This window comes from Euprymna scolopes, chromosome 5, assembly GCF_053919585.1.
Source record: "Euprymna scolopes isolate OS-2025 chromosome 5, ASM5391958v1, whole genome shotgun sequence".
Taxonomy (NCBI): Eukaryota; Metazoa; Mollusca; class Cephalopoda; order Sepiida; family Sepiolidae; genus Euprymna; species Euprymna scolopes.
In genome coordinates, this window is record NC_136486.1 from 10,507,592 (window position 1) to 10,518,036 (window position 10,445).

At 38.6% G+C, this 10,445-nt stretch overlaps 1 protein-coding gene across 1 annotated transcript in view; it reads left to right on the forward strand.

Moving 5' to 3' along the window:
- Nucleotides 1-10,445, forward strand: part of LOC145276704 (sorting nexin-24-like) — a 72,653-nt gene that overhangs the window by 46,020 nt on the left and 16,188 nt on the right. The gene's annotated exons all lie outside the window — the stretch shown is intronic.

Below are 10,445 nucleotides of genomic sequence, written 5' to 3' on the forward strand. Positions count from 1 at the left end.
AATAGTAAATGATGATTAAAGTAGAAGCAAGAAATACAGGCATATGTGAATATTAAGTACATTTACAAAAATGTAATAGTTATTTTCCTTGAACTGAGGGCAGGTATCGCCTTGAAGAGAGCAAGTTGGCCATAACAGATTAAGCGGTAAAAGAAAATGCATCTTGGAACGCACTTTAAAATCATCATGCATCCAGTCGTTTCTACATTTCTATTTAATCTGAGTTGTCAAATGTGTTATAGAGTATAGTTTGTCTGTTGGTCATTTTTGAGTAGTTATTAAACCAGTAACGCATATCATTAGATGTAATAGCAAAATTGTCTCATAACTTAATTAGTATAAAAAAACATACAAGTCATCTATTAAATACTAGCTGGCTATTATTTCCAAGTAAAATTTTTAAATTAATGTTTAATAAATTTCTTGTCAATACAAATCTATTCATTCAATTTGTTGCTATATTTTTGGTATAATGAAAAGGTATGCTCCCATAAATTTATGCGATTCTATTTATATGACCACATGTGAGAGGACTTTTATTTATATGACCATGTGTGACAGGACTTCTATTTATACGACCATGTGTGGCAGGAATTCTATTTATACGACCACGTGTGGCAGGAATTCTATTTATACAAGCATGTATAACAAGAACAAACCAATCAGATGCCAGAACAGCTTTATAAAATGGCTGAATGTTTTAATTTTCCAATCATATTTTTCTGTGTCAAAATGAGAAAGTCATTACATTTTTGCTGATGTCGACTGGATTAATTCTTTGTCTGTGAAAGCTTCTCCAACTGGATTTTTGTTGCCATTTTTTATTTTTTTGTTCTTGGAACTACATTTTTCTATTTCAAGAATGACTTCACACGCCAGACAATTTATTTTTGTAAATAAGAAATTAAGATAGAAATCAATTCACTTGATCGAATTTTGGGGTGGGCAGTTTTATAATGTTGCAGGAATAAAGGAAAGAAACAAAAATCATTTTTTTTTCTTTTAAGTACAAATGAAATGCATTTATTCATGGTTCCTACAAAACTACATACTTCACTCTCTTGCAAAAGTTCTTTCGCACACATATGTACCTACCGTTTAAAAGTCTTTCTCCTCATCACCTCATGCCGACCATCGGCTAGCTCTTTCTTGCTCTCAACTTTACACCTCCACCTTGTCCGGCACGCAACTTCCTTCTCTTTTCTGACCATGTGCTGTTCTTGTTTCTTTTTCTTGCGACGCAAGCTCACAGACATTTGCTAATTTGCATACATGCTTTAACAGCTGCTGCTGCTAATACTATCGTTAGCCAGCCAGCCCTTGGCTACTGCTGATTCTCTCACACACACACATACACGCTGTTACATTATATTTAACTTGCAATTTAAAACCGATGGCTAATCATTGATAATCAAGTCAGTCCCCTAAAGAAAAAAATCTGGCAAAGAAAATCTGCTTTTTTTTCATCAACATTTTACAAATTATATTTGTATGTTTCATTGCAAGTTGGAATCATTTTCAAGCAAAACAAATATGTTTACAATTTAATCTATTTTAAAAACTTTAATATATTCTGTAATTGACAGTTTAAAATTACAGGATCAGCTTGCCCAGTCGTTGAAACCATGTACTTAACATAACATCTCACTTTTTTTAAAAATGGAATGTAACAAAAAATCGTACAATAAGTAACTGTTACCAAAGACAATAAAAGTGACATCTCATGGTTAACTGGTTAAGAAAAACCAAAGAAATTAAAATCATTTAATCGGTAAATCCTATTTTTCACTGTAACTAAGCAAACGCAATAGCAGTTACTTTTCTTGCATATTTGCTTTAGTTTTTACAATTTAAACTACTTTTAAGCCTTTTTTATTGCATTACATTCCATAATTGACAGTTTAAAGACATTAAAATTACTTGCAAATGTTTATTAATTGAAGATGATGCAAACAATAGAGTTTTAACCTGTTAAAAGCGGGCAAAAGTTATAGCTGTTGACTCATGATAAATGCTTTCGTTAAAAGTCGCACTTCTTTATTTACAAAGCTATTCAGCAGAAGTGGCGTCAGACAAATTTTAAGATACGGATGACAACACCATATATAATGTAGCTTTTTTTTTTTTTTTTTAAATTTTTTTTTTTTAAAGCAAATATAAAATAAAAGTTTTGGTAAATTTTTATTTCATTTCCACCTTAACATTTTCTTTAAAATGACATTTGCAGGTTTTCAGGTATGCTGAAAACGAATATCGCATTTCAATTTTCTGCAAATAAGTAGTTTTCCGGATATCAAGCAATGTAATTCCTCATGTTAAAAGTAGTGACCATTGTTCTGTGTAAGCACATATGTTTTTGCCATAATTAATAAACTCACTATTTCTTTAGCTAGCCATAACGGGTCACAAGTAACCTTAACCAACAGGTCATATATAACAAACTTGTATTTTCTTTTTAAATAAATAGAAAAAAGGGTTTTTTAATATGAATATCAATACACAAAATATTTAGTTATGTATACATGTGATAAATGAAAACTTTTGCATTGTTATCATTTAGATGAAAAAAATCATTCATTTTACCCAACCAATTATTTTCTATTCCAAAATTCATCCAATAAAATCTGAACACTATTTCAATCTTTACTCTTGAATTTTTTTTTTTTTTGTGTGTGATTTCATTTTTGGAAACTATTTGCAGACAATTTGCCAGACGACCTGCAATAATGGTTACATTCCACCTGTCCTCTTTGATTTTCTGGAATTAGAACCTTATGAACCAGGGTTTGAGTAAGTATTTTAATTCTAACCATTTTTTTTTTAATTAAATCTTGTTTTTTTTTTTTATAACATGTCACTTTAGATATTTTATAAAGCAAATTAATATTATATTAATATTAATCCTCTCAAGCACTGAACTCAGCATATCATTGTATTAATCTAACCCATCTGATAATTTAAAATGAGTCCACCCTTTTCCTGAAAAATATGTAATAATTTTTTCATGGATGTAGAATTCATTTATCATCTGGAATTTCTACTGGCCAATTTCCCACCTTCCAAGAAATGAGTTCTGTTGTGCCCGTGTGAAAACTATGGAATTTACTTTCTGGCACACTGGACTATATCACCCATTGCGGCAAAAATGGAATTGTCTTCAATCCTGATAAGTTTCAATTTGCAGGTGAGGAAGTCGAATTTGCCAGCTTTTTAATAATGACTGACGGTGTCAGGCCAACTAAAAGAATGACTGTAGCCATTCTCACTTTCCAGACGTCAGATCATGGTTTGGATTGGTTAACCTGGTATCATATGCATTTTCACAGACCAATATCATGTTCCCCTTTTGAGAATCATTGCGAACGAAGGACAGCAAATTTTATTGGGATGCTACTCAAAACAACTTTTTTGAAGAGTCAAAAAAACAAAACATTGTTTGGAAAATCAAGAAGGGGGTCAAAACATTTGAGATGAACAGGACAACTTACCTCTCAACGGACTATAGCAAGGTTGGCATTGGGTATTTTCTGTTTCAGAAACACTGCCAATCTCCAATGGAATTAGGACCTGGCTATGGTAAGGACTACTGGAAAATGATTTGTGAAGCACTGGCATTGATATACGAGTTGGAGTCTTCTAGGATGTTCGTTTTGGGGTGCTCAGAGTTATTAGTTACAGTGGACCACCAGCCACTGATAAAAATATTCTCAGATCAGGTCCTGGAAAACATAAATAACCCTCTGTTTTCTTTCAAAGAACGGTCATTAATGTGCAGGTTCTGGATTAAACACATTCCTGGAAAACTTAATGCCGCACCAAACTGCACTTCTTGATACCCAGCACCGTCAAACATAGCAGATTAAGGACCACTGTGAAGTACTCCCGCCTTGGGTCAGCAGATGACTTCTGACTCTGTTGAACTGCACTGGCTATTGATCGTCTTTCTCTGGGAGCACTAAACATGAATTTTCAGTGTCGCAGGCTTCGTGTCGATTTCCGCTGAAAATCAATTAGCTTTGCATGCACACCAAAAGGAAAACAGACTCGGAGGATTCTAGACTACTAAAAAGTTAATTCACGAAAATTACAGGGTTTTCTTTTTACATATGTACATTGCTCAGTTTGATTACACCAGAAACATCAAGGTCTTTCAAAATCTTATTCTTTGTTCTCCACAATGGCAGTCGGAACGGATAGAGAGGTTTGGTTGTTCCCTGGGAGCGTGTGTTCCTCTCGAGAGTTTGCTTCAATCTGCTAATTTCGGCACAGGCATTCGCTTATATACTAAGAGAAAGGGTTGATTAGGGCAATCTGCTTGACCTATCATTTAATGTCTAGTGTAACTTTTTGTAATCTATCATTTTGAGATCAAAACTCAATTTCTATTCACACGCCCCAAAAGGTCAACATTGTCACTTTCCCACTCAGAAAGCCAGACAGCCTGAGCAGGTGTTCGTTGGGCCAAACGAACGTATGATTTCATTCTACATTATTCTGAAATTTCCTGTCATTTTTTAAAACAATAAAAAATGTCTGTTTTTACAAAAACACAATAAATCCATCCCTGTTGATAGGTTACCCACTGCTGTCTAGGATTCAATCAATGTTTAACAGACAATCTCGGCATATTTACCCGACCTTACTCAAGGTTTTAGGGGATCTTAATCTCCACAATGCGAAGTGATATCGCTCCCCTAGGCGGTCATGTCCTACACCGGTACTATTCTGCAGATTGAGGGAGCCATGCAACCATCAATTACAGCCGCGTATGCACATGACCTCAAGTTTAAAACTATAATCTGGGATAGAATCGTGACAGAAGCGGCCACTGATGAGAAATACCGAACGTTGGCGATATATATACAAGACAGGTTCTCGAAGTCACAACACGAACTGCCACCGAAAGTCCGACAATTCTGGATGATGCCAGACCAACTATATTGTTTGGAAGGGGTACCCATAAAAGGGATAAAATTCTAATACCAAAGCAGCTTAAAGCTAAGTTACTAGAGGCACTGAACTTCACTCATCAAAGGGTGAATGGGATGTTAGCTAATGCTAGAGAAAGATTATTTTGGCTTTGTTGGTCTAGACACGAGTATCTGACAAACAAGAGTACAATGTCGAAAATGCAATTTGATCGTCCTAACATAGAAAACCATTAATGCCATCTTCAAACCTAAAATTCCTATTCCAAAAGACTGTCATGGCCCTACTGAATATGCATGGTATTTGCAGACCGATACACTGGCTGGATTGAAGTTGTCCCACTACGATCCGGGAAGGCTGAAGCAGTATGTGATGCATTGAGGGGTTGGCCCCACACATATAGTGCACCAGAGGAGATATCATCTGATGGAGCGCCACCATTTGAGTATAAATCGTTCCTAGGAGACCGAGGCGTAAAGAGACGTATATCATCTGCATATCATCTCCAAAGAAATGACCAAGCTGAACTGGCCGTAAAAACAGCCAAAAGAATACTCCTGGACTGCATTGATGGCTACTGCCACCTACGTCACGATCAAGCAGCACAGGCGATGATGACTCAAAGGAACACACCCTACCAGGACATCAGATTATCACCAGCCAAAATGTTATATGGTCAAACAATAAGGGCTCACCTCCCTATGCGGATTCACAATCGGTGGACAGAAATTAAAGAATTAAGAGAAAGTGTGATGGCAAGAAGGCATGTGATAAACAAACATGCACAGCCGGGTCACTCCAACAGCTTCAGGTTGGCAAATCCGTTCAGGTGCAGAATCAGGAGGGGACCATATCCGCGACGATGGGCAAAAATAGGGAGAGTTATTGAGACCATGGGTAATAGACAATACCGGATACGGTTAGATGAAAGCGGCAGGATCACACTACGCAATCGTCGTTTTCTTTGGAAAATCCAACCTATCATGGATACGCCAGATTATTCACTCATACAACCACCTCTCCAATCACCTCCTCGAAGGCCAGGAATGGAGGACAGCATATTCCCTTGTAACATACACGAGACGATGAACATGAAAAAGACGGATGATGACGTAGTGATGGCAAACACATCTGACGCAGATATGGAGGTGGATAACCAAGACCCGATCAGGCATAAACTAACGAGTCCGATCCTACAACACAGCATGAGTGTAACACGACCACCAAGACCATTGTCTCCACAAATGCAAGGACCAACACAAGTATACAGAACTGTCTTAACATGTGACCACAAAACACTGGTGTGGCAGTCATAAGGTGGGTCAGGGGCATGTAGAGAACAGGATTAGGGAAAAAGTGGAACACCGGTTATCATGCAGTGTTATAAATTCAGTGTTAATCTTAGACTCAAGACTTTTAAGTCCATTTTACACAGATCACCATAAGAAAAAAGATTGTACAAAAGCAATGTTCTATTAGTTCAGCATTTGACTATTTAAAATTTCCGCTTTCCCCAATTCGTTTTTAGATTTCTCGGATCACTTCCAGTCCCTGACTGTTATCTCTCAGTTCAATTCTGATAAAAACGTTTTACATGTATTCTTTTTTTTTTTTTTTTCACACACTTTTAAGATTTTTCTAATTTTATTTTTGAAGCTCTGTTGATCATATGTTACAAGAACCTGTGATGTGTACTCATAAACCAATGGTCAAATTTGAAGACGATGCTTTCTTATTGGACAACCACAAAAGTGAGTTTTTCCCCTCTTCTACTCTCCTACTCTCACTTTTTCACTCCGTATTTCTATTCTTCTCTGCTTTATCTCTCCACCCCTCTTTTTTCTATCTACCTTCTGTAGTTCGATATAATTTGCATATCAATGAGGCTACACACCAAAATGCAGTAATATAAGGCTGGAAGTTAAGATGATCAGGAGAACGGGACTGAGCAGATCGGAACTGAGAATGTTTGAATGCTGACAAGAATCCATTTTTTTTTTTTTTTTTTTTTTTAATTATAAGCTATTTTGGCCTGAAAAATAAAGTCGCTGCGACCTAGACGAAATTTGAAAGCCTCGAGGAAGGGAAAGATTCAATGAGTTGCATCAAACTGTGAAAATTCAAAGTGTTGAAAGAATGGTAATATTAAATGGCATGCGTCCAATTTAAAAAAATGGAAAGATATAAATAATTCATACATAGACCTTTAAAAATTTAAAGCGTTAAGAAAAAAACTTAAACAAGTTGTGGTCAGAGAGGTTAAGATACGACAACGAAGTGAGTTGGACCTTTTTTTTTTTTTTGTCATCGCGAAATGAACGTGTTTAAATATGATTTGGTTAAATGTTGGAAGATCTTCTGAAAGTCAACGTGAAAATTTGTCATGCTATTGATAATTTAAAGTACGTGCATATTTGTTATTTTATTGAAGTACAATTCGAGTCAGATTTTTTTTTTTTTTGTCGCTTTTAAAAGAACTTACAATGGGATTCGATCGACTTGTATGTAAAAGTCGTTTTTAAATGAGAAATTTAAACTGAAATTTGGTTGCATTTGCTGAAAAAAAAAGTTGTTGCTTTAAAATGAAGAATTCTTAAAATGCAATGTTGTTTTTTTTTTTTACTTTCTGAAAAAGTCCTTGCTTTTAAATGAAGAAATGGAAATGTGATTCAGTTGTGTTGTATAAAGTTTTTAAGTAAGATCTAGCTGTGTGCTTAGCCATTTAATGAGGGCAAGCTGTTTGCTTAGCGGAGTATCATGGTCTGGCCGAGTATCGTGGGGCGGATGTGTCTGGACGTGTAGCGTGGGCTATTAAAGAGAATAGCAGGGTTTCAAGTTTATGAGGTGATTTTTAAGGATCAAAGGTAATGTAGTTTGATGTAATTTGCATATCAGTGAGGCTACACACGAAAATGAGGTAATATAAGGCCGGAAGTCACGATAGCAGGCGAGTCGAATTTAGGAGAACTGGACTGAATGAGAATGTTCGTATGTTGAAAAGAATCCATTTTTTTTTTTTAATTGTTTTTTTTTATTTTTTATTTTATTTTTATTTTTTTTTATTTTTTTAATTATACTTCTCCACTTCAGTTAAATGTTCTCTACCTCCACTGCTCATGTGCCCATTTTTAGCCTCTCACTTATCAGTGTCCACTTCTCTCCTTATCTGTGACATTCTTTGCTTTTCAACCTCTTCTTTGCCTCCCATTATGATTAGTGCTCCTTCTCTGCCTCTCCCTCTCTTGGTCTTTGCATCTTCTCTGCCACCTCACTCCCTCCTGGTCTGTGCTCTTTCTCTACCTCCCCACCCTGTCCTGGTCTGTGCTCTTTCTCTACCTCCCCATCCTGTCCTGGTCTGTGCGCCTTCTCTATGTTGCCACCCCCTCTTGGTCTGTGCGACTTCTCTACCTCGCCACCCCCTCTTGGTCTGTACGCGTATCCTACCTCGCCACCCCCTCTTGGTCTGTATGCGTATCCTACCTCGCCACCCCCTCTTGGTCTGTACGCGTATCCTACCTCGCCACCCCCTCTTGGTCTGTACGCGTATCCTACCTCGCCACCCCCTCTTGGTCTGTACGCGTATCCTACCTCGCCACCCCCTCTTGGTCTGTACGCGTATCCTACCTCGCCACCCCCTCTTGGTCTGTACGCGTATCCTACCTCGCCACCCCCTCTTGGTCTGTACGCGTATCCTACCTCGCCACCCCCTCTTGGTCTGTACGCGTATCCTACCTCGCCACCCCCTCTTGGTCTGTACGCGTATCCTACCTCGCCACCCCCTCTTGGTCTGTACGCGTATCCTACCTCGCCACCCCCTCTTGGTCTGTACGCGTATCCTACCTCGCCACCCCCTCTTGGTCTGTACGCGTATCCTACCTCGCCACCCCCTCTTGGTCTGTATGCCTATTTTACCTCGCCACCCCCTCTTGGTCTGTATGCCTATTTTACCTCGCCACCCCCTCTTGGTCTGTATGCCTATTTTACCTCGCCACCCCCTCTTGGTCTGTATGCCTATTTTACCTCGCCACCCCCTCTTGGTCTGTATGCCTATTTTACCTCGCCACCCCCTCTTGGTCTGTATGCCTATTTTACCTCGCCACCCCCTCTTGGTCTGTATGCCTATTTTACCTCGCCACCCCCTCTTGGTCTGTATGCCTATTTTACCTCGCCACCCCCTCTTGGTCTGTATGCCTATTTTACCTCGCCACCCCCTCTTGGTCTGTATGCCTATTTTACCTCGCCACCCCCTCTTGGTCTGTATGCCTATTTTACCTCGCCACCCCCTCTTGGTCTGTATGCCTATTTTACCTCGCCACCCCCTCTTGGTCTGTATGCCTATTTTACCTCGCCACCCCCTCTTGGTCTGTATGCCTATTACCTCGCCACCCCCTCTTGGTCTGTATGCCTATTTTACCTCGCCACCCCCTCTTGGTCTGTATGCCTATTTTACCTCGCCACCCCCTCTTGGTCTGTATGCCTATTTTACCTCGCCACCCCCTCTTGGTCTGTATGCCTATTTTACCTCGCCACCCCCTCTTGGTCTGTATGCCTATTTTACCTCGCCACCCCCTCTTGGTCTGTATGCCTATTTTACCTCGCCACCCCCTCTTGGTCTGTATGCCTATTTTACCTCGCCACCCCCTCTTGGTCTGTATGCCTATTTTACCTCGCCACCCCCTCTTGGTCTGTATGCCTATTTTACCTCGCCACCCCCTCTTGGTCTGTATGCCTATTTTACCTCGCCACCCCCTCTTGGTCTGTATGCCTATTTTACCTCGCCACCCCCTCTTGGTCTGTATGCCTATTTTACCTCGCCACCCCCTCTTATTCTGTATGCCTATTTTACCTCGCCACCCTCTCTTGTTTCTTACATCTTTCACCTGCTGTCTACCAGATGCTTCCTGTCAACCTCAAAAGATTGACTCGTGAGTCTCGACACAGACTCTCTCTGAGGCTAATTACCTGGTCTGTCTCTCTCTGACTGAATCTCTCTCCTGCTAACCGATTATGTGTGTATATAAAAATTATATCTTTGTTACATTCTCATACATTAGATCCAGGACTTGGTAAAATTATAAAATGTTTTTGTTTATTTTTACTGAACATTCCACTCCTACCTTATTAAAAATCCCTGTAAACATTTTATTGTTTTACATATTTATCTGGATTAATTATTTTTGACATTAAATTCCAGTCTCAACTCAACGTTTATTATTAAAATGTTTTATTCCAATAACATTGTCACAGTTCACTTGCCTGTCACTCACACCTCTACATATACCAACAAATCTTGCATTTCATAGAATTTTTATCATTTAAATTTTTTTCGTTTTGTCTTATCACAACTATGGAATTTTAATGGGGGTCTGCTAGTAGTTATTAATTTGCCTTTTTTATTTGAAATATGCCTCCTTCAATTATTATTTTTACTTTTACAGGTTTACTTCCTGACACAATTGTACCTGGTGTTCACTTGGGTTTGTATTCAACTGAACATGAACCAATTGTTCGGTAAC